Below are 25,172 nucleotides of genomic sequence, written 5' to 3'. Positions count from 1 at the left end.
CTATAGAATTACAAAGAAAATTAATATAGGGTCCCCAAACTTCCACATCGTGCTTTAGTAAATCACCAGGGATTTTATCAGGACCAGGGGCATTACCCATTTTGATGGCTTGTAACGCCTCAATAGTTTCTTCTAAACTAAAACTCAAAGGAGGATTACCCGATGTTATATTAATCTCCTGATCCCCCATGGTCAGCCCCTCGTTGATGTTAGAATATAATTTGGAAAAATGGTCACACCAAGTTTTTTCGTCTAGATATATATCTCTGGATGATCTACCTTTTTTATTTCCTTTTGAGATTAGATTCCAAAATGCACCCTGATCTTTCCGATTGGCCGCATTTAAAAGATCATCCCATAGGGCATCATCCCATGCTTTTTTTGCTTGGGTCAATGTTTTGTTGTATACCTGTCTACTATCTTTTATACCCTGGGAGTTCTTTAATTTAACAGCCTGGATCAGATTAGTCTTGGCTACACGGCAATCCTTATTATACCATTGATTAACTAACTCTAAATGGTTTTCTTTTTGACTCAAATCCTTTTTATAAATTTTACTTAAATGAGGAGTTAATGCATCTACTAATTTAAGATGCAAGTCCAAAACATCCTGAGTGCCTAAAAGGGGCATCTGGCATGCTTCAATGGTATCAGCAAAGGTATTATAAATATTTAACATCGTCTCTTCCTTAGCCAGAATATAGGGCAATTTTATAGCACGTCTATTGTTTGTTACCTGGAGTTCCCCAGTGGGGCTGCTTAACATAGCTTCTTTAGTTATGTTAGATATAAAAGGCTCTGCATGTAACCATAGTTGAAGAGGGAAATGGTCACTCTCCATCCTATGGTCTATTTTAAAATCAATTATTAGGTACCATAGGCTCATGGAAACCAATATAAAGTCTATGTGTGACCTATACTTTCCTTTACAGAATGTTGGAGCCGATGGTCTATCGGACTGGAAACGGCCATTCCATGCCCTTAGTTCATGAGTCACTGACATTTGTAAAATCTGCATGGCAGCTATCGAGTTTTTAGCTGACCCAGTGGACTCCAAAGGCAGGATATTATTAGCAGCATCCTGGTCATCAAATAGGATATCCAAGCCCAACACTGGTTCATATTTGCAGTTAAAATCTCCTCCGACAATTATCTGTTCATTTGGACTTAGTGTATCTAAAAAGGAATCCAAGAGCTCTACCACCTTCGATTCCTTGTTGAGAGGGTGTGGTCTATTATATATGTTTAACAGATATATAATTTGTTTTCCCCTTGTCACTATTTTTAGTCCCAATAGATCAGGGGAAAAAATCATCAATTGGGTGATGTCTAGTTCCAAAGTGACCCTTACCCATATCACCAAACCCCCAGATGCTCTTCCTCTTACTGACGGAATTGCACCGCAACAAAATGTTTTGTATCCCAGTCTATGCGTAGTTTCTATAGCCCAAGTCTCCTGTAGGAGAACAATATCATACTCCTCAGTATAGGAAAACCAGGCTTCATCCCGTAGATTCCTGGCTAGCCCTGCTATATTCCAAGATGTTAGTCTAATAGGTGAGAATCTTGCTACACCATCTACAGGGCTACCTAAGGTAATAGTTCCAACAGCTGGGGGTATTACAGTGTTGATTCCCACTTTCTCAGTGTTCCCAATACCTCGCTGTCCAGCCTCACCCAAACTAGCATTAGTGGCTCCCGTATTATTTTGTAGCACAGCAATTGCCACAGCTTTGGAAGTTGGGTTACCATAGAGCAATGTAGAAGCCTCCATCTTGTTTGTTCAGGTTCTGCAATAGGCTCTACGATGCTCAAATTCATGTCCCCAACCTGAGTGGCTACGACAGCCCCTGCATCAGAATTATTGACCGGAAAAAGTCAATCGTTCTGATCCAGTGTGCTTAATGCCAGATACCTGTTATTTGTAGTAATCTGAAATGTTGAACATTGATTGGGATTTTGAGACCTACTTGAAATATTAACCTGGGAAACCCTGGCTAAATGGCTATAGAAGAATCCCAAGGGATGCACACCCACACTATTCTCTCCCAGTACCAACGATGCTGCTCTAAGTAACACAGTCGCAACATGTTGGGGATGTTTAAAGTTTATGATTATACAATCGCTTCTACAGGTTTTCCTGGCACTCCCAATCCAGGGAACCCGTCTAGTCGATAGTATCTGGTCCGAATAGTTAACGGGGAACCCACAGTTTTTATTTAGCCAGGACACTGTTTTCCGTTTGAGAGAATCATGTGATTCATTTCGTGTACTAGGCTGTGAGGAGTCTATAGGTGGAACGTTTGATAGAACAACAACATATGGCTCACACTCTGGGGGTAGGTTAATAGAGCGGATTTTCCTTGCTCGGGCCAACGTCCATTCTGGACTGGTTGGAGCCATTTTAGATGGAGTAATTTTATCCGCCAACCGACTATCTACCCTAGGGTTAAGTGAGGGAGCGCTCTCTATCAACGGAGACTGTACAATTTTTCCATGTTGTTCCACTATCCCACTCTGTAAATTATTCGGGACATTGATTATTTTAGGTAAAAAGCCACCCAATCTAAGCACTTCTGCTGTTAGTAGATATATTTTTTAAACAAGTGGTTTAACGACAGCTTCCAACTTGTCCTCCAAAACCTTTGTAATATGGGCCAAAATGTCTGTGCTCATGTCTGTATTAATACCACAGTTACTGGTCATAGTTCCCTTATGACCAATAGAACTTTTCTGAGCTGATTCGGATAGTAACTTATGCTGAACACCCCCCCCCCCTCTTGGATATTATTTTCCTACACTTCCTTACCGCTCTCTTTACAGGAGATCGAACTGTTGGAGCGACCCTGGATTCGTCCAGTGGGTTCAGATCTAATATATTCTGGTCTGCAACCGTTAGTGTAGGGGGCTCTGTTAATAAACAGTCAGTAACTATGGGTGCACTCCTTTTCGGTGTTGGAAATCAAACCTGGCTTCACTTGGTTATCCTGCGTTTCCTGAGGTGTATCATGGTTTTAGTAACCAAATAAGTGTGTATACGTGAGTCCATCCTGAACAATTTAATTAAGGCCCAGGCTTAAGATGGGGAAATTAGATAACCATCTTAGAGAGTAAGGAACCTGATATTCTTTGCCCTACATTTAAATAGGATCATACTGCATAGGTTAATCTTAAGCAAGTTACTAGGTTTTGGGCACAAATTATGAAACTGCACTAGAAATAGGCAGGCTTATTAGGAATTAAATGGACAGTAGGTGTCCATTTTTATAAGTGCATTGCAGGAAAATGTTTGCTCTTCACATACCACGCTTCTGCTAATAAGTTGACGCTAGTCTGACATTTGCATACATTTAATACCTAAAGAAGCCTCTATAAAGGTATTTTGTGTTTACTTTTGGTAACATGTCCTGGACATTTAGCATAAAGTGTGACCTTAGGTCGTAGGCAACCCTCATCCAGAGGGCAACACTCATTCCATGTACCAATATATATATTTAATACTAGGCTGGTAGTTATTGTACATTCTAGAGCTCTTCCTGAGGAAAAGGAAATAGAATGTTCCTGTGTAATGGCGTCCGGTTAAATGACAGCTTCTGGACCATCTATTATCCAACATTGCAGGCCAAGACACCCATTTCATTTGTGCGCTTTATAAAACATATCAATATTAATATCAAATACTAGTATTGTTTTGTGTGTAGCAGGTCTGGCAGAGCAACACCTGCATGGCATTATTGCCCCATAACAATCCCCACTTTATGGGAGTATTTTGAGCTGCAAAGGATATAAGAACCTACCTAGGACAAGCCTTCCATTTTCACCATGTGGGATTCACAAATGTACCCAAGTGAGTTAAGTGGCCTAAAGACCATACTTGGCTGATGTAATGCTGCAAAGGTTGAAGCATGCTAGCTTTAGAATATCGTACGTTTTGTTAGTTTTAGGCAAGAAATGCAACTCTTGGACTTGTCCCATTCTACAGGGTCATCCTCAAACGTTTTGCCTTCATCTTCCTGTTTTCTGAACCCGGTTGGTTGGCTTTTAGGACTTGGCACACTTTCCCACTGTTAGTCAGTGCAAAAGTGCTTGTCCTCTCAACTTTAAACATGGAAAAAGTAGCTTACACCCAATTGGCAGATTTAATTTAGTTCTAAGTCCCTAGTAAAGTTGTAATTATATACCCAGGGCCTGTAAATTAAATGCTACAAGTGCCACCCACTGATTGTGCCACCCTCTTACTCAAATACCTTGTTGGTAAAGTCTTTCAAAATGTTTGCAGCAGTGTGGGATTTCTCCATGGCAAACATGGCTACTGTTGCATGCTTCTGAGTAGCATTAAAAACCTTAGCAGTGTCAGCACCTGCAGATATCTTTTCTCTATCCCCACAAAAGAGATCCAGTGTGCAGTAGTGCACATGTAATCAGTGGCTTGGCAACTGGTCCACATGTCTGTCGTCAGGTGGATACTGTGAACCCCCACTCTCCTACAGAGCTTGTCCAGGCAATTCCAGTACATCGTGATGTTGCACAGGAACAGCAACTCTGGCAAATAGGACCGACTGGGAACCTTCCATTTTGGACAGATGGCTGCCACAAATTCAAAAAAACCCACCCCTTCCATAAAAGAAAAAGAGCGGAGGTCCAGTACTAACATTTCTGCGAACATCGCATTGTACAACAAACCTACCTGGTGGAAGGACGCTCCGCTGCGCACTCTGCATTGCCCGGGGGTCGGAGGCTGTGACATCGCGCTGAGACCGCGCTGGACGCCGCGAAAGGGACTACAGCCCCCAGAGTCCCTAGCGGTATCTTCCGCTTCCGCTTCCCTGCGCGCCCTGAGGCGCTTATAACTGCGAGGCTCCCTCGGTGGAGCGGGGGGCATTGACTACAAACCTACCTGGTGGAAGGACGCTCCGCTGCGCACTCTGCATTGCCCGGGGGTCGGAGGCTGTGACACCGCGCTGAGACCGCGCTGGACGCCGCGAAAGGGACTACAGCCCCCAGAGTCCCTAGCGGTATCTTCCGCTTCCGCTTCCCTGCGCGCCCTGAGGCGCTTATAACTGCGAGGCTCCCTCGGTGGAGCGGGGGGCATTGACTACAAACCTACCTGGTGGAAGGACGCTCCGCTGCGCACTCTGCATTGCCCGGGGGTCGGAGGCTGTGACATCGCGCTGAGACCGCGCTGGACGCCGCGAAAGGGACTACAGCCCCCAGAGTCCCTAGCGGTATCTTCCGCTTCCGCTTCCCTGCGCGCCCTGAGGCGCTTATAACTGCGAGGCTCCCTCGGTGGAGCGGGGGGCATTGACTACAAACCTACCTGGTGGAAGGACGCTCCGCTGCGCACTCTGCATTGCCCGGGGGTCGGAGGCTGTGACACCGCGCTGAGACCGCGCTGGACGCCGCGAAAGGGACTACAGCCCCCAGAGTCCCTAGCGGTATCTTCCGCTTCCGCTTCCCTGCGCGCCCTGAGGCGCTTATAACTGCGAGGCTCCCTCGGTGGAGCGGGGGGCATTGACTACAAACCTACCTGGTGGAAGGACGCTCCGCTGCGCACTCTGCATTGCCCGGGGGTCGGAGGCTGTGACACCGCGCTGAGACCGCGCTGGACGCCGCGAAAGGGACTACAGCCCCCAGAGTCCCTAGCGGTATCTTCCGCTTCCGCTTCCCTGCGCGCCCTGAGGCGCTTATAACTGCGAGGCTCCCTCGGTGGAGCGGGGGGCATTGACTACAAACCTACCTGGTGGAAGGACGCTCCGCTGCGCACTCTGCATTGCCCGGGGGTCGGAGGCTGTGACACCGCGCTGAGACCGCGCTGGACGCCGCGAAAGGGACTACAGCCCCCAGAGTCCCTAGCGGTATCTTCCGCTTCCGCTTCCCTGCGCGCCCTGAGGCGCTTATAACTGCGAGGCTCCCTCGGTGGAGCGGGGGGCATTGACTACAAACCTACCTGGTGGAAGGACGCTCCGCTGCGCACTCTGCATTGCCCGGGGGTCGGAGGCTGTGACACCGCGCTGAGACCGCGCTGGACGCCGCGAAAGGGACTACAGCCCCCAGAGTCCCTAGCGGTATCTTCCGCTTCCGCTTCCCTGCGCGCCCTGAGGCGCTTATAACTGCGAGGCTCCCTCGGTGGAGCGGGGGGCATTGACTACAAACCTACCTGGTGGAAGGACGCTCCGCTGCGCACTCTGCATTGCCCGGGGGTCGGAGGCTGTGACACCGCGCTGAGACCGCGCTGGACGCCGCGAAAGGGACTACAGCCCCCAGAGTCCCTAGCGGTATCTTCCGCTTCCGCTTCCCTGCGCGCCCTGAGGCGCTTATAACTGCGAGGCTCCCTCCGCGTCGCGGGACGCGCGCGGGCGGCGCCGGGCTAAGCCCGGGCAAAGGGCGGGCCCTCTGTGGCCCTCAGAGGCCTGAGGAGACTGGACTGGGCCAGAGACGCTGGTCCTGGCCACAAGATCTGTAAGAGGCAGCGGGGGTGATATTGAGGATTTGCTAATCATTGCTAGTGTTTTTTAAAAACTGATATTTAAGTAATTACTAACGGATACAACGTTCTATCAATTCAGCAGGCTTGTAACGAGGGTGAGACTGTTTACAATATGTCTAGATCTAAAGCCTCTTCGGGGCCACGTACAATGGATAACTATTTGGTTCAGAGGGTTAATAAGATAAATTCTGAAAGACGACAGTCATTGGGGAAAGTTGGTACCCCTCCCGGAGCAAGTCCTACAGGAGGTTTATCAACCTCCGGCATGGAGGATGTAAACAATCCTTTTGATACTACCACCTCGGAGGTGGTTGAGTTAACGGAGCTGGGGCATCTCGATTCTGTACAAGATAGCCCCAATGAGTTAATAATAGATGACTCCCATGTAAGGGTGGAACAATGTTCACCTCCCCCAAAAAAACGATCAGTAAGAACATGCAGGAAAACCCAGTCTAAAAAGGGGACATTATATAATGGAAAGAAATCTGCAGACCAATCATATAAAGATATTGGGAATACTGCCTTGAGCTCAGCTAATAAGGTGGGAATAGGGGATAATACTGTTAGTAACATCGAGGAGATTATTGGTACTAAGATCAAGGACATAATAGATCCGCTGGTTTTTAAAATAGAGGAGTTAACGGAAGAAGTTGCCAGATTGAGCGGTCTGCTAAATAAGGCATTGGGCAAACTGGGAGAAGTGTCTGCTGCTACTCCGGTTATAGAGGTGGTAGCCGACACCACTACTAATACCCAAAGTAAGAATCAAGGACAGGGAGACCCTACTAAGAAAGCCACAGGGATCAAAGTGAACGATAGTGCTACTCTGGTAATACCACAAATAGGCACCACTCCATCAGGAAGTAATTTGCCTGTTTTAGATAATATAAACAACGGGGAGGGAAACAAAATGAAGGGTGCTGTTAACCTCCCACCTGAGTGTGCTCCCTATGTGGTGGTACTTACAAATGTGCCACCGCTAGACAACAAGGTTCCCCAAGAGACTCACGATTCTTTAAAAAACAAATGTTTGTCGTGGTTAAATAGGCAATGTGGTTTCCCACTGAATCTTTCTGACAATATTCTGACAACCAGAAGAGTTAACTGGATTGGGAGTGATAGGAAAAGACTAAAAGGGGACTGTGTAATTATTAACTTTAAATATCCGCAGCACGTCTCTACTGTCCTCCTAAGAGCGGCATCTCTCCCAATCTTAGATGGTAATGTATGCGCACGAGCGCTAGGATACTTTTATAATCACCTTAATGTTGAAGGGAGGGCCAACAATAGAAATTCTACTTATCCACCTATTTGCAAACCCCATTTTGATATCCCAACCCAGAATAGATTTCTTGCACTTAGCACTCTGGACTCTAATGATTGACGTATAAAGGAGACGGAGATATGTGCGGGAAGGGAAGAGGAAGTGACCTTGGTGGATTATAGAGATGATTGTATATCTGTAATCTCTGGTATAACAACACTGACCCCCAGACTGATGCCTGAGCAGGATGAGGTTGAGACCATACCAGATGGTTGTATGAATTCTGGTGATTTGGGCCAAATTGCTGAGGCTGGCATTATGGAGGGTGATATACAAGGTACTACTAGAGGGAATACGATCAGAGCAGGTATATGTTCCAGATTGGTGTGCTGGAACGTAGCTGGTCTGAAATCTAAATGTAGGGACCCGGGTTGGAACTCCTTTATTAACAGGTATGATATCCTATGTTTTCAGGAAACCTGGTGCAAAGATAATATTGATTATGAGGGATTCGTTTCATATAACCTGCCAGCATATGGAGATGGACCGGGTAGAGCAAAGGGGGGTTTACTCACCCTTGTATCGGTCCATCGACAGATGACGGTGATAAAATATGTGCCGGTAGGAAATCTAATACAGATGATTTGGATCCAAGAAGGTAAAAGTCGTAATATCCTTCTGATCAACTATTATAATAACATTTTTGATAGTACCAGGGGTAGAATTGTTACTGATCTGAACAATGCTATTGAGAACCTAAGTTCGATTTCTCACGAAGTATTTGATATCATTTGGTGTGGGGATTTTAATGTTTCATTATGTGAATTACTATCCACTAAAGCTTGTGGGGTTACAAATAATGCTGGATGGGAAGCCCCACATTTTGGGCATGATATGTACGGGGAAAAAGTGAATGCATTAATGGGGAGCCTTGACCTGGAAATTTTGGATTGTTGCAGGGATAGTAATGGTTCGCCTATCCCCACATTTAGGAATTGGCGTGCCAATTCTGTAATTGACCATGTGTTGGTTTCGTCCAGTATTGCCGATTGTTTTGGCCCACTTGAAATTGAAATAATGGATACCAGTGATCATAATTGTATTATCGTCCCCATGACTTTGTGGGAGGAGAATGATGTAGAGGCAGGGGCTACAGTTGAAAACATTGAAGCACACAGGGTTAACGGGGTAAGGCTGAGATGGATAGGTGCTAAAGCATCTGAATTAACCAAGTCTATTATCATGAAGAATTTAGCAGACATTGTCTTTATTTTAGAAAATAGATTAGATCATGAGCGGGTCTTATCTAGTTTTAAAGGTATCAACAATGCCATTAACGACAAGTTCACAAGTGGTAGTAGGGGCAGTAAGAAGCCTGGCTTCGTTTGGTTTGATAAAATTTGTTCGGCTGCCCTGACCGACCTTAAGCAAGCCCTAGCAATAAGACCTAGGGATAAAAAACTAATAACTACTTTGAGGCTAGAATACAAAAAGGCTATTAAAGAAAGGAAGAAGGATTTGCAGCTACAAGCGTGGGAATCTCTTAATCAGGCGGCAGAATTATCGAATTCTGTTTTATTTTGGACAACAATTAATTCTCCGTTCCTCAAGGAAACAAATATCCCTGAGTTAACAGCAAATGTTTCCTGTGAAGGATGGATTACCCATTTCTCTAGTATTTTTGACTCAAATAAAAATAGTAATGTTGGGCCAGAAAGATGGCCTATCATACCACTTGATATTACTGTGGAAGAAGTGGAAAGTGGGATAAGAGCAAGTAAGGGAGGAAAGGCCCAAGGCCCGGATGGGGTCCCAAGTGATGTATATAAGGAGACGCCAGAAGTATGGGGTCCGTTGTTGGCTGCTGTTTTTAATGCCGCAGTGTGTATAGGCCCTCCACAAACCTGGGAGGAGTCTATAATTGTACCTATATACAAGAAGGGATCTAGGTCCGATGCGAAAAATTATCGACCAGTCTCATTATTGGATGCCTCAGTAAAAGTAATGAGTAGGATTATGCTGGTTAGACTGGAAGAATGGGTAGAACAGGATCATATTCTGACAGATAGCCAATATGGTTTTAGGAAAGGTAGGGGTACACTCGATCAATGCATTAATTTAGAATTATTGATCGGGAAATACAGCGAAGCCAAATCTGGCCATATTTATATGTGCTTTGCTGATTTAAGTAGCGCCTTCGACATGGTCGACCACTCTATTTTGTGGAGGACCCTGTTAGAATTAGGGGCGCCAAAGGGCATAATTTATTTTCTTGCCAGAATGTACGAGAGATTAAAAACATGTGTACGTTTTGGTAGGAAGGGTGAATGCACTAGGAACTTTAGCGTTAAACGCGGTATAAGGCAGGGTTGTGTTTTAGCTCCTCTTTTATTCATTTTATTTATAAATAATGTTGATGCTATTTTAAAAAAGGTACCTGCAGATGCCCCAGTGATTAACGGTACCCCCGTTCCGGTGTTATTATACGCCGATGATGCTGTATTGTTGTCAAGAACTCCGATAGGGTTACAACGATTAATGGACAGTTTTGTATCTTTTATTAAAGATAAAAAATTAGTTATCAACAAAAGCAAAACTTATACAATGATCTGTGGCCCAAAGAAAATTAAACATGCAGCGAAAGGGTTTTTTATAGATAAAATAAAAGTGCAGCAGGTGGACAAATTCTGTTATTTAGGTATAACCTTCGCTGAGGATAAAAATTGGACATATGAATTTAATAATATTCGCAATAAAATGGCTAGAAATGCACATGGAATTTTTAGATTTGCACAGAAAATTGGGGATCGTAGGACCAGAGACATGGTAAAAATTTATCAGGCTAGATGCGTTTCGATTGCATTATATGGAGCTGGAATTTGGGGCTACAGTAGCGCACATGAGGTGCAACTGGAACAGAATTCTTTCCTAAAAAAGGTATTGTGTTTACCCACTTCGGCCTCTAATGCATTATGTCACTATGAACTAAATGTTAATTATTTATCCGATCTTTTGTCACTTAGACCTTTAATGTTGTGGAGATCAATCTGGTTGAACGAAGAAAAATCTTTCACTAGGTCTATAATCCAGGATTGTATGCGATTAGATAAAGTAAAGGCAATCCCCTGGATTAAATACATTATCATGTGTTTTTCGGATATTTTCAACCTGAATATTGTAACTGATCCAAATGCTGTTTTATTAATCCCCAAGACTGAGCTGAAAAGGATTTTTCTAGCCTTTGCCGAGAGGAAAAGAAGAGTAATTGCAGGTTCTTTGTCCACTGTTATGTTTTATAACAGATATTTGGCCATGGATGGATTTCCCGTCTATCTAACTTTTGTCACCAGACCAACACATAAATTTGTACTAACCAGGCTGAGATTTGGAATAGTGCATCACCTGGTGGCACATCCTGTTATGAGAAAATACCCTATAGGCCCTTGTAGATGTGACGGTTTTTCCAAGCAGAGCACAATGCACTTTATATTATTTTGTAAACTGTACTCCAACCTCCGTGTTATTCTGCTAAAGCCCATGTTTGTTAAATATGGTACACGGACGGTGGAGCATGCTATGAAATTGATTTTTAACTTACAATCTGCTGATATTTGTTTTTATATAGCTTCCTTTTTAAACAAATGCATTAACCTGAGGAAAAGTATGTGTTTTTTAGATGTAGATATGTAATTTTAAGACGTATTAAGTTTTTAATGATTAATATGTATATGAAATGTGATTATGTCTGCTATAAGTATTCATGTTTTGTATTTGTGATTATGACTGTGATTGCTTTTATGGACATTAACTTGCTCCGAATAAAGCTGAATTGAATTGAAACGTGCCATTGGGTGGTTGCATTCATACTGTCCCTCCAGCCTAAACAGTGCAGAAATGGTAGCCTGGATTTTTTTTTCTGGTGCCACTGGTGCAGTTGACTTCTTGAGAGCAGATACTGGGAGGCTCAATTTGTGTTTCAACGGGGCAGTCACTGTACTATCTTGTACAGCGATGTTGCTGATGTGGGCAATATCACTGCACTGCTGGGGGATGGGATGCTTTGCGTAATGAAAATGTCTGCCTCTTCTTCACCTTCCACCGTGGTCGGATTGGATTCCCTGCTCAGCCTCCTTCACCAACAACACTTGCAGTTTTATAGCCGCTAAGGTGCTCCTCCCAATGGATCGTATGGTACTTTCTCAAGTGGGTTGTTTGGCCCCCGGTACCACTGTTTGTATCAAGCTTACCCCGACTAACTCTTGCTCTGCAAAGGGACAATATGGCAATGTTCACCTCCTTCTTGCTAACCTACTTAGGTGCTTGTGGATGTAGGTCGCTGCCTGGACTTTGCAAATATGGCAGCTGGCGGTGGTGGTGGTGGTATCCGTGATGTAAGTAAAACCAAAGGAAATGATGGACGGAGTGTTGAACATTGCAAGCACTCACCCCCAGTCAACTGATCTGGGTTTAATCCATCACCGTTCTTTAGCTCACTCTGCCACCCCAGTTCAGACATGGCCATATGCAAATCAGTCTGACCCTGTGCCTCATGGGAACTGTCCAGCCCGAACTGCCAAGCCATGTCTTCCCTGGACTGGAAACAAGCTTCCTAGGACCCGTTTCTGGCATTTCAGCCGTCTTCAGCCAGGCTTGCTTGAATCCAGTGGCAAAGTGAGCAAGGGACTCACGTCTGAGCATACCCTGCCAACTTATGGCGAACAAAGTAAAACCAAAGGAAATGATGGACGGAGTGTTGAACATTGCAAGCACTCACCCCCAGTCAACTGATCTGGGTTTAATCCATCACCGTTCTTTAGCTCACTCTGCCACCCCAGTTCAGACATGGCCATATGCAAATCAGTCTGACCCTGTGCCTCATGGGAACAGTCCAGCCCGAACTGCCAAGCCATGTCTTCCTTGGACCGGAAACAAGCTTCCTAGGACCGGTTTCTGGCATTTCAGCCGTCTTCAGCCAGGCTTGCTTGAATCCAGTGGCAAAGTGAGCAAGGGACTCACGTCTGAGCATACCCTGCCAACTTATCCGTGATGCCACATCCTTCCCAGTAAGTTGGAATTGGGTAATATCTGTCTCCACTGGGGCTGTGCCAACATCCATAGTGACTGGCTCGTCGTCATCCTCCTCTTGTACATCTTTCTCCATAAGTCCAAGGCTTTCTGGAACCTTCTTTTTCCCTAGCCTCGTCTCGTGGCGTGTCTCACTCTCAGACTGAGGTGGGGTCCAATTGGTCACTAGCATTCAACAGACACAACAGAAACAGTTGTTTTTCATGCACCCATGGCTAACACTGGGCCTACTGGCTGAAAAGTCCATGGCAGACTAGGCCACATAGTGAATTAAATCAATATTGAAAATATAATAATTTCTTTAGAAAAACATGGAGAAAATGTAGTGAACTGTGCAACAGTTTTCCTTCATAAAAGAAGAAAAGTTACTTATGAAGAAATAAGTAGGCTCCTACTGAAACTACAAGACACCCACCTACATTAAAAGAATACAGCAAATTTATTTTAAAAAACATGGAGAAGATGAGCTAAATTGTGCAGCATTTTTCCTTTACAAAAGAAGAAAAATCACATGAAAAAAACAACAACAACCAGCAAGAAGGTATGGACACAAACAAAGAACCTATGCAGGCCTTTGGCAAAAGCACATTGACTGCGTACACAAAATGACCACCAGTCACATGGTCAGAAGAACAACCAGCAAGAAGGCATGGCAACAACAAAGAAGGCATGCAGGCCTATGGCAAAAGCACACTGGCTGGCTACACAAAATGGTCGCCAGCCACAGCGTCACACCTCCCAAGCAACAATAAACAGGAAGCCTGGAAAACAAAGAACACATGCAGGCCTGTGGACACTGGCTATACAAATGGTCCATGGCCGCATGGGGAACAAAGCCAAATCTTGGCCTATAGAAAACGCACACAGCCCGCCGGACAAAGTAGGCATTGGCAACACAAGGAACACAGCATTAATTCAGCAATGCCAAAAATGGAAATTTTCAGGGCTAAAAATGTTTACATCAACACACATCCTTCAAAGTCATTACCCCACTTAAACACTGTTTGCAGGGGAAAAAATGTGAAATACTTTTTAAAAAAAACACATTTTGTGTTTCAATCCCTATCCATCCATGGCCTAAGTGAAGAAATAACTAGGCCCCTACTGCAACTCTAGGCCACCTACACAATACATTTTAAAAACAAACTAAAAGTACAAAGAAATCCAGGTGCATGGCCCAAATCAAACAAACAACACCAGTTTTTCAACATACTTGTGAAATCTCAAATACGAAGTCCTTTAATCGAATGGCATATGCAGCAGACACAAAGAGTGATCCTTGCAGCTCTAAATCCCAATGAAAGGAGACCAGGAGATGGACAAAGCACTGGGAGGAGCCTGCTGGGCAGGAACAGGAAGTTGGAGACTCTGGGCACTTCCTTCCAGTTGGAAAAAAAAGTAACAAAATAAAAAGCACTCCTCGCACAAAAAACAACTCCAAATGTCCATTCAAAGAGGTTTTTGAATCCAAATTGTAATTTCAGGAAGATTTGGATGCTTCTGGAGGAGAGAATCTTCCCCAGCTTGCAGGTGCAATAGATCATGCACGTTCAGGGCCCTCACACATCCCGAGGCATGTCATGCTTCATCATCATCAGGCCAGGGCTGCAATGCCTGACGGACACCCTAAAGGGGGCTCTTTATCAGATATCTTTTGTCCCAATGCTGTCAGTGAAGTGTAGGCGTAGGGTCTAGTGTATAGATTGTGTAGAATGTGGTAGAGTGGTGCAAGTGGCTTAAAATAGACTAAGCAAGTCTTTAACGAGAGGTTTATTTGGTGAGTATGCTCATCTAATTAAAACGTGAAAGCCACCATTGGTGACAATGATCCCTGGTAGCAAAACAATTTTATGGTTAAAAGGTCAACATGTTTCTTGCCATTGGGGATTCTTTACAGATCAAAGGGCAATTCTTCAGGACCATGGTGTTCTAATCTACTCAGTGTTTAGTCCCAATTCACTGATAGATACGGTGTCCAAACACTCAAAATCAATATATGATATACCTTAAAAAAACATAGAGGCTTACTTGCAATATTGGCGAGAACGAAAGAAATAGTTATCATAAAAAATGCGTATATCATGCACTCAGTGGCAATTTTGGTGATAACCATTTCTTTCTTGAGGGTGCCCATAGAGCATTGCAGCAGCGGCCCGACCAGGAGCATGCCCGATGATGAAGCATGACACCCCTTTGGGTGTGTGAAGGCCCTAGCTCCCCATCCTGTAGATTTCACAGTTCTGACTTGCCATTTCTTCCCTCCCTTCTCCTTTCAACTTTAGGAACTGCATGCTCTTACTTGGTACAGTACACTGTGGAGCATGTATGCTGGACATTAATGCACTCCTGGTCCCCCTTCTTTTGTTGTGATAGTGTCCATCACAGTCCAGCCCTCTCTCCACCAAAGAGATTCTACAACCACAATCAAGCGATAAAGCTATTGCACCAAAAAAGACACACCCTGCTGAAGGTGTGAATTCTATAGATAACTATCATTACAGGTTGACACAATTTCAAATAGAGGCAGCCTCTCGGCAGCAAGAATATAAAGATGTGAGCCACAATTGTCACAGGGTTTGATGATGAACTCCACCTGCAGCTATGAAATAAGAGCTTCTTTGACTAAACACAGTTGATATAGCCTATTAAGCATGATCAAGAGCTGATAAAGAGTTGCAAACATCCCAAAGCCTTTGACACAGCAAGGCTTCAAGCTGAATCAGTAGTTTAGAACTTCACCAACTGCATTATACAGCCCTTTGAGAAGTAGAAAACCGCCTGTTTGTCGAGAAGCTTTTTCAGTTCAAGGGATGTAGTTCAAGTTGTTACCAGGTTTGTGGGATATTGTGCTGGAGAGAAATCTGTCGCCAGGAGTTAATCATCACTTAGTGGTCCTTATATTGTGGCGAATTTCTGGGTTTTGTTAGTCCATATTGGATATTGAGTTATTTAAGTTGTTTAGAAAGTGATTATAATGATATATTGAAAGTTTTTAATGGAGTCCTAAAATTGATGTTTCCTGTATAGCAAAACCGGTATTGGCTGCAGTGTAATTGTGTGTAATGTGGGCAAATATGGCCATATTTACCTATTGTTGGTGAACCTTAAGAAGGTGTGCATATGTGGGTTTGTTTGAGTGGTTAGGAGTAACTGCATTTGAGTTTGACCCACATGGGCGTGAGGATGTTATCTGTACTTACTCTGTTGGTGTGCCCCTGAAGTACACACATGAATGCATGTGTGGCTGGGTTGAAATTGTGTTTAACTTCCGTCCTTGTGTCAACATAAGCCGTGTAGTTTAATTTTGTTGCGGTTATCACAGACACCTATACTATGCTGTGTTCAGTGATTACATATATAACTAAAACAATTAAAATAAACATTCGCAAGGTAGCGGGTGAACATACTTGAACTAAGAAATATTCCGTGTTGAAGATATATTCACTTGCATTTTTCTTGTGGAATGTTTATATTGTGGAATGTATTAGCATCAGACTTAGCTTTAGTGATTAACGTTAAGTTTTGGGTTCAGGTTTAGAGATAGGATTAGTTTTAGGATCAAGCCTCGGGTCTGGTTTTGGATTAGAATTACATGGCTATGGTTGCCATAATGTTGTAATTAGAGGGAAAGGGTTGCAATTGGTGTTTTTTTAGCTGAAGGTTGAGGGCTTAGGGTAAGCATTATGCTTAAATTTAGTTCCCAAATAATACATTTTTTTGGTTTTTTTAGGGGACATGCTAATAACCATAAAAATGTTTTTGATGTTTAATTTGCAGTTTTTTTTCACTGTAATGTAATTTTTTGGGTTATTTTTAGGGGGTATTTATTGAGCGCAAGTATACCCACAGGGTTCATAGCGCTGAATTATCAAGACAGTAGGACAGCAAAATGTATGTTTGAAGTCAGAGAAACTCCCCTCTCCATAATCGCCATTCTTTGTGTACGAAACCATGGATGCTCAAGTATTTGGCCTTCTGAGTCCTCAGTATACCACCTAGTGTGTATCTGTTTAACTTTTTGGCCACGAGAACAGAAGCCAGATTATTGTCAGCTTTTTACTTCATACAAGAAACCTTAAATTGGATCCTCTGTTTCATAGGCAGCCAATGAGGTTTCTTCAGAATAGGGGACACATTGGTATGTTTTGGGAGGTTATGAATATGGCGGGCTGCCTCCTTTTGGATTGCCTACAGTTTGTGCAGAGAGACCGCCGGAAGGTCTAGATACACTCAGCTGGTGTGGCCCAGGTGGATCATTGTGACTGCTGAAATAATCTACTTTAATGCCTTTAAGGAAAGCAAAGGTTCAAGTTTCCTGATGGATTTTAGAAGCCCAATACATTTAGAGATGACTGCGTCTATCTGGGAGGTCATAGGAAGCTGACTATCGACCAATATCCCCAACATCACAGACAAAGGCGGAGGAAACCATTTCTAGAGACCAATAGGCGTTGATTTAGGCATTTAGGTTTAGGTATTATGACCTACAACAATAATGTGTTAGTCCGTGAATAGCCCCTGTCGTGTATTTAATTAAAGACATTGTTGATCTGGATGAATCTTTGTCAATCCTCTAAGGCACGTGTCTGTGAGCGGTCATAGTCACCTTCAGGGATGTCCTTTTCATCAACAGGAAAGGGGCAATGTCATCCCATGGAGACGTGGACTGTACATTACAACATGTATACTTTACATAATTTATCTAGACTGTGTTGTATTAGTGGTAGTTTCACATGATTCTGACATGCTATATAAATTACCTAACTATAAATATGGTATTATTAAAGATAAAAGTGTTCTGCTATAGTTAACCACCAAACAGAACAATCCTGCAGAAGGTTAAATCCAAGCAGCAGCTTGAATGTATCTTCCATGATAACCCAGAGGAATAGGCTGGCATTACATGCCTCCTTACAGTGGCATTTGTCTTTTACAGATCTTTCAGAAACGAATCACAAGTAGTAGTCGTGAAGTCAACTTCTGCAAGACTGCGAACAAGTGTCATTCTCTCAAACGTTGTTCTTCAAGAAGATAGTAATTGAGATGAAAGTTTCCTTCATTCATTCATCCGTTCATTCATTCATTCCTGTGGTTTGGGTGCGCTTAAACATCTCATGTGTTTCCTTTTGACATGTCACAAATAGATGATCCAAAGAAAAGAGTGTCTTACATGCTTGTGTTGGTCAGGGCCATGAATCTTGGGTGGAGGCAAAGAGTTGGAATCTTTTTTGTACTATAATGTTAAAACGTTTATGTATTTAGCTATGCAGCCTTATATAGCGTGGACCAGACCCACTTAGGCAGCAAAGTGCTTTATCTGGGAACTGTTGTGCCCATAGTTCAGCCTGTTTTACAGAGCGGCTTGGATCTAACATTAAATATTCAATGAGTACAGAATTGCAGCTTTATCAGTTTGAATAAGAAATAAGGTCGTTGAAAGGCTACTTCACTAAACACAAACTTATGTATTACAAATAGGACTCAAGTGCATTAAAACAGTAAACGCTCTCTTGGAATTCAACCTTATGAATATGTATTAATAATAAATGCATAACTCTACATAGTGCAAGTTCAGCATCTTTCAGAAATGTTGCCTTCTGTAAAGACACAGTCATTTCAGGATTTAAAAAAAATCCTGTTTATAATATGGTGCTGTACATATTTCAACGAAATCAGAAGTTTCAGTGGAAAGCGAGATATGATTTTAAAAATGAAGCTTTGCATATGAGCATGGGAGTGGCTGTTGCACTGGTTGTAACCCGACCGCTGCTCTGGACCAATCATCTCTAACTCAGGCTCAGGGATCGCTTTAGATCTTGGTTAACAGTGAGCAAGATTTTTGTTGTGCTCATGGTGCCCACCAATCAGAGGACATGGATTTCTGATTGAAAGTCTCACGAGCTTAAGATGTGTTTTTGTGCCAATTAAACTGCTTAGTTGCTTAGATCTCTGTTGACATATTTAGTAATTAGAGAAGACGGTCACTGTAGCATACAGTTTAGCTGTTGGCTTGTGACTGGGCGTTGATGGATTTAACGCGTGAAAGCACGGAAATACATTTTTTAAGTCTCGCATAGGCAGCGTATGCGCTGCCTCTCCGAGGCATCAAGTAATCTGTATGCTGGGTGAAACTCTGCCTATTGCCGGGTAATTTCTCCTGCCACTTGCCATTTGTTTAACGTTGGCATAGCTGTTGTTATCTGGCTTTTTACTGGCTCTTGATCTGATACTGACTTCCGTATAGTCCAGAAGCAGCAGCGCCTAACTACTGTTTTTGTCCGCTTTTCTGTTTTATGTATGTTTGAGGGGAACTTTCTTTTACATACGTACTTCCAGACATAATGAGCACGGAGATCGTCACGAGTGCCGTGCTGTTTATCATACATATTCAGCACGGCGCTCGTCATAAACGCCCGCTGTTAATTGTTTGTTTTCTCCCCCCCTACACCGGGCTGAAAGAGCTCCTTGTTTTGTTTCATATGCACATCAGGGTGTGTGCCTTCAAGCCGTTTTTCTTCCACCATGGCGTGCTCCAAGCCCATGCTGGCTCTGGGTTCTTTTCACTGCTGCCTGCCTTCTTAGTGTGCGTAATCCGACACCCATGTGGAAGCTGGAGGTGGGGGAAACTGTGGAGAGCCTTTAACGCCGTACAATGGGTTGTCCCTAGAGAACTCGTTGTGTGTGTTTTTAATGAATGATTCCTGCCTTGACGAGTGCTTGTTTTAGCAAGGTACTGGCACCGGGTTTGAAGTGCAGACAAAATGTGCCCCACAAGAGGCGTCTGGTTCCTCTGGGCACTGGGCGCAGACAGACACTTTCAGATGCTTTCCAGAGCAGGCGCCTCAAATGAAAGGATGTGTTCCACGCATCACCTTTCTTTTCTACATCAAGCCTTGTCCTTGCCACAGTAGGAGATGTTAACGTTGTAGTTCACGTGGTTGCAGTGTGCATGTGCTTTTAAATAGATGACTGATAGACACTGAATTGCAAACATAGCACACATGCTATTGATAGCTAATTCTCTTTATTGTAAAAGAAAGATCTTCAGCACCGTGGCCGCCAGTCACAGTCAGATTCCAAAAACAATAAAGAAGCATTTCAGACATCAGGGTTCGTAGGGTGAAAGAACAAGCATCCTCAAGGTTAACCATGCAAAACACGATTTATAGTCTGAGGGGCAGCTTCACAGTGGGATCCTTCCTTCTCGTCCTTGAGTCTGTGGTTCTGCGCCATTCCTTCTGTTCACTTGCATCATGCCCTAACCTATGGTCTTTCTGAACTGCAGAAATTCACATTTACCCAGCAACCATCCATTCGCTGACACCCTTACACCACCATTCCTATTTTCCAGACCATTATGTTGCATTCAGTACATTTTGATTTGCCTTTTTGCCAGTAGGAAGCCCAGAGACACAATACCATAACACACACGTCAATTTTTTGGGCACGAATGTAATTTTAAAATGCATGTTATACCACCTAGATGTGATATAAAAAATCCACATGTCCGTATTATATGGAACACATCAGCCTCACACACGAACATCAAATTCACTAAAGTGTCGAGGGTAGAGGAAGTGAAATCATTCACCCTTTGACCACAATGACATCATATATAATATAATGACATCACATGATCTTTCACCCTGATGTTAAGAACCCAATAAGAAGTGCGCAATTTGTATACTAATGCAGCTTTTACTAACACAAATAAATGCTATTTTAGATACAACTTATAATTTAATTAGGATAGCAACATGATATGTCAGGGAAACATTATAAATGTATTTTCAGGTTGTGAATATCGTGCTATAAACATAGAACAGCACCAAAAACCTAAATTATTCCTTCCACAAGTGGTCATGAAGTTATGGTTCCCACAATCTACACCAAACAGGGAAAATGTATTAATTCGTCATGGGAAAATACTTCTAAAAAGAGTTAAAAAACAATACTCGTTATGTCCCCCTCCATTAATTCATCTGAACCGTGTATTGAATATTAAATGAGTTATGGGCGTACAGTATTCCTTAACATTATTAGAACATGTTGTTTTATCCTCACTTAAACTGCACTGTTATTGTTGCCAAGCACAAAGATAAAGGTTTTGTTAAAGTACATTATTTTCCATATATTCACAATAAAGAACAAGCATTTGCAATGCGATAGGTCTCGCATTTGTGAGAGTTTAAGCTATTGGCATTGTAAATGACAATGCCTTTTATTTATGCTTAAAAAACAAACATAAATAAAACGCATTGTCATTTACAATGCCAATAGCTCAAACTCTCGCACATGCGAGACCTATTGCATTGCAAATGCTTGTTATCAATTAGTTGTGTAGGGATGTTGTTGGCGCCCAGAGTAGAGAGCAAAGTCATGGAGCCAGAGCACTTGGCCGGCATCTTCAAAGCTCCAAAGAGAGAAACTGACACATTATGAAATTAATTATTATAATAATAATTATCCAAATGATGTTGATTCTTGTTGTCCTACTACTGGTAATAATGATAATATTAATAAAAACATTTAAAAAGTTGGAGAAATTCTAATACTACTAACACATTGTTATTAGTAATCATACCATATTTATTTAAATAACACAGAACAAAAACTGAATTTCTGCTTGGAATTGAGCCACTGTGTGTAATGGAGCTGTTTTATGCACCTTTGGAGGATGATGGGATGAGAGAAAGAGAGAGAGATGTCCCCCACTCATTCCCCCTGGACTGACTTCTCCCCTTCGTCAGACTCTGGCATGGTCATAGTTGCCCCCTACACTAGTTAGTGTTATAACTAATAGATACATTCAGCTCTCAGCGATTCTCTACATTTCTGCTATTACGGCCCCACAACCTCATGCCTACCACAGTGCACGTCTATTAATCTACACGAAAACAATCTCCTGCTGACCCTATACTGCACACTGACAAAAGACAAAGAAAGGAATTCTTGGCTTGTCAAACTTTGTGTTTGATAGTGACTGGTAAAATAAGCTGAGTAGAAACAATGCAGCACAATGTATTTAGGCTGAAGAAATTGGTTGAAATATAACGGAGTAGAAGAAAGATGATACTAGATTAGGAGTTGAAGCAAGCAGAGGGAAAGGGTTAAAAAATAGGGAGACAGAATTGGAAGTGACAAAAATGTACACAAAATGTGTGTTTTGTGATTCCATTTTCCTTTAAGAATCTACAGCCTGTTTCTCAAATAAAATTATTAAGATACTTCATTATACAGAAGTTTAGTAAACAATCCAATGGCAGTGTGGTACTTTAGCACCCCACCGGTCAATATCCCAAATTCGTAGATCCTCATGCACACCCTCAAAGGTCTGAGGGCCAGCACAGCCAAATCTACTCGAAATAAACGAACCGCGTGGGAGGGAAATGTGTATAGTATACGTTTCGCAAATATCAACGGAACAGGAACTGTCAATCACCTCAAATGGATGGTCAAGAAGCAGAATCAGTTCATACAGGAATCAAGTCTTGGCTGTAAAAATATTACTGGCAGTATGTGCGGCTGCCCTCTTTACTTCAGAATTCAAGTTTCATAATGACGACATGAGCTATATATTAGAAAATTACAGCCAAGATTTGATTCGCATAAGATAGTTGCATTTTTGCCCCGATGAAGGCCTCGCATATGGGACGAAACGCACTTGTTGGGTCTGTTTAAATTGGGGAATATAAAGAAGTTTGAAAGTCCCTATGTTTGGAGACTTGATTCCTGTATGAAATGATGATTCTACTTCTTGACCATCCATTTGAAGTAATTGACAGTTCCTTTCCATTAATATTTGTGAAACCTATATTATACACATTGCCCTTGCACACTGTTAGTTTATACAGGTGTATACATTGAAAGCTGGAAACGTTACAGCTTTCTGGTTGTACTCAAATGAGTAAATATGCACATTATACGTTTATACTTAGTGAAAGTACATCTTCACATGGTAGCTTATATATCATCTTTTTCCCCCAGAGATAGGTATGTACCTCAGTGATATCTTTTCATCTACTCCGTTACACATTTTGCTGGCGTGCTGTCTGTTCCCATTTTCACTAACAATAGTGAATTTCTTATTCTGACAGATGTAAACCTCAAAACCTCAGACCATCTCCAAGGGAGAGATGGATTGTGAAAATAATTTTGACTATCCACAGACTCACACATATATGGGTATTCACCACATTTTCATGAATTTCCCACCTTGGGACACCCAGCCCCAACCCTGGGAGAAGGCTTACTTGCTTATAATATTGCGCAAATATTACACCAAGTATCTGCTATAAGTAACTCCATTCAGGAGCGCACATTTCAATATTCTGAATTACTAATATGAAGGTTTGCTTCACTAGGGTGACCTCACATGAGGTTGAATTTGGACCAAGACCTTTCGATGCTGAGTTCACTCATAGGCCCTGATTCGAGTGTGGCAGAAGCCAGTGGGCATTGACTGATCCTGGTAGGTATGGATGCCCCGACTCAGCATTTTGTAGGTGTAATACCCGTGAATCTAACAGTGCCAAGAAAATTACGTGAAAATTGACTCCAGTTTCCATATGTATCGGTGTTTTCCTCACATTTGCACCTCTTAAACCTCACACGGATCAGAATGATGCCACAGACCTGGAGTCGGCCATTGTTGTGGAACATACATGGGCCGACACTTTAGGAATGCAACAGATGTGGCGAGCAGCTCCCAGAGAAGACTTCCTTCCTGATGCCTAATGGGCTTTAATTGTGAGTTGTCAGAGGGATGTCCCAATTGCAATGCTGCGCTGATTCTTGAAAGTGACTGTAATTGAGTCGCTGCTCACGCTGAACTGCTTCTATTAATGCTAGTTAGGTCTAGGCACCAGAAGGAAATACTCCTTTAATGAATAACGGAGAGCATTTTTACACAATTTAATTCATGGAATGTTTATAGTTGCTCTCACCAATGTGCCTAAGAATAAAAATAGGGATGTGGCAAAATAGCAGTGCATGGGGAAAACAAAGTGTTTTAGGAAAATCCATCGCGTTCGCGTGAGCCATGCATATCATGGGCCTGAAGTGCTGGCACTTCTGACGTTCGAGCAGTGGAAGGGCCCATAAAAGCCCATGCCTGCATATATGCTTCCCATAAATAATAGTGACCAGTTAACTGAATGGGTTACTAAATATGACTTTTGCATAAATCCGTCTTCAGTTAGCATAATCTGCTTGGTTGTATCGAAGCCAAATAAGTGAGGAGAACTGAGGGTTTCATATATTAATTGAATTTCAGCAGCTACTGCTACGTACCTCTGTGTGGTTAAAACTGCTGAGTTTTCTGGAAGTGCAGCTTAGAAGCAATTGGAAGCATTATTCTCAACACATTTACTAATTAGGAAAAATAACATTTATTGGTAAAAATAGATTTTTATTACAAGAGTCAGAAAAAGACATTTCGAAATGTTGCTATCTTTCTGTGTTTCTCAAGCCAGTTACAAACTGTTTGCTCACATCTGTTGATGGGCTGCCTCCCTGCAGCATGGCCTCCATCTCTTTCTGTCACACCTCTTCCAAAGCTGGGACTTCGAAACATCTTGATTTTGGACTAGGAGGACCCGGTTTCAAAGGTTACAGAGTAGAGATGAGCTCTTTAAACACTTCCCCATGTGCAGTTTTTAACAGGAGGTTTAAGGCACGAGAAGGGGCCCGACCTTTTATGCCCTGTTCAGCTGTAGCTTCCATCCTTGCCCCGATTAAGGATTGGGACCTCCTGAGACGTTTCTGTGTGTAAAGATACACATATTGAGTGGGGTGAACCACTCACCATTCCGTGACCTCCCCTCTGTCATGGAGTGCCTGCTCTGGATGGCTAAGCCTCAGTGCTCTATACATCTCAATTGGGGCAAAGAAGTAACTTCTCTCAAAAACGCTCCCTTGCCGGTTGGGCATAACGTGTGTTCCATTGGATAATACTGCCATTCTAAAATGCTTTCTAGTAATTTTTGATAAATTCATAACTCCTGATTCTCTAAATGCATTTATGGAATTTTGGTGTATTTTTTATTATTATGTAGTACTTTTTACTAAGTTGGTTTAATCGTTTTGAAGTATTCTTATCTTAACTATAATGTTTTTACTGCTACTGCTCCCGTGGATTGTCTCTGAAGAAGGACTTCCTGCTTATTGAAGCTGCCAAAAGAAAGCTCAGGATTCCTCACAGAAGCCAGTAATTTTTATAGAATAAGGCTCAAAATCGCTTAACTGTGTTGGAGTGCTGCTACAGTTCAAAACTAGCCTAAAGCGTTGCTTCACTGTAGTTTGACAATATTGTTGCGTTGCTTCAGTGTAGTTTCA

The 25,172-nt window shown here is 42.7% G+C and overlaps 1 long non-coding RNA gene across 1 annotated transcript in view; it reads left to right on the top strand.

Moving 5' to 3' along the window:
* The window catches only part of LOC146865351 (uncharacterized), a 1,546,523-nt gene that overhangs the window by 740,292 nt on the left and 781,059 nt on the right, over positions 1 to 25,172 (top strand). Inside the window, exon 4 of the long non-coding RNA XR_014970088.1 lies at positions 23,201 to 23,307. This is a non-coding gene — a long non-coding RNA (uncharacterized LOC146865351). The remainder of the gene's footprint in view (positions 1 to 23,200; positions 23,308 to 25,172) is intronic.

This window comes from Triturus cristatus, chromosome 2_1, assembly GCF_964204655.1.
Source record: "Triturus cristatus chromosome 2_1, aTriCri1.1, whole genome shotgun sequence".
NCBI classification, from domain to species: domain Eukaryota; kingdom Metazoa; phylum Chordata; class Amphibia; order Caudata; family Salamandridae; genus Triturus; species Triturus cristatus.
The sequence above is the reverse complement of the archived record's forward strand: the minus strand, read 5'-3'. Positions and strand labels throughout refer to the sequence as shown.